A 329-nucleotide genomic window follows, 5' to 3' on the forward strand; every position below is an offset into this window, starting at 1 on the left:
ATATAATTTTAAGGACAAATGATACAAATAAAATATTTAAAATTTATATTTACACAAATATAATAATCTGAAATATGTTATATTTGTGTCCTAATTGACTCTATACGTAAATTGTGATTTACATGTAAGTGCTTAAACGTGATAGGCAGCTACGATTTACACAAAGTTCAATTAGGATACAAACATAATTTGTTTCAGATGGTTATATTTGTATAAATATGAACTTTAAATATTTTATTTGTGTTATTTATCTCAATTTTAATTCTTAAAAAAATAAATCATTAATAATTTTTTTTTTGCCACATCTAATAAATAAAATTGAACAATTA

The sequence above is a fragment of the Arachis ipaensis genome, chromosome B04 (genome assembly GCF_000816755.2).
Source record: "Arachis ipaensis cultivar K30076 chromosome B04, Araip1.1, whole genome shotgun sequence".
In the NCBI taxonomy this organism is placed as follows: domain Eukaryota; kingdom Viridiplantae; phylum Streptophyta; class Magnoliopsida; order Fabales; family Fabaceae; genus Arachis; species Arachis ipaensis.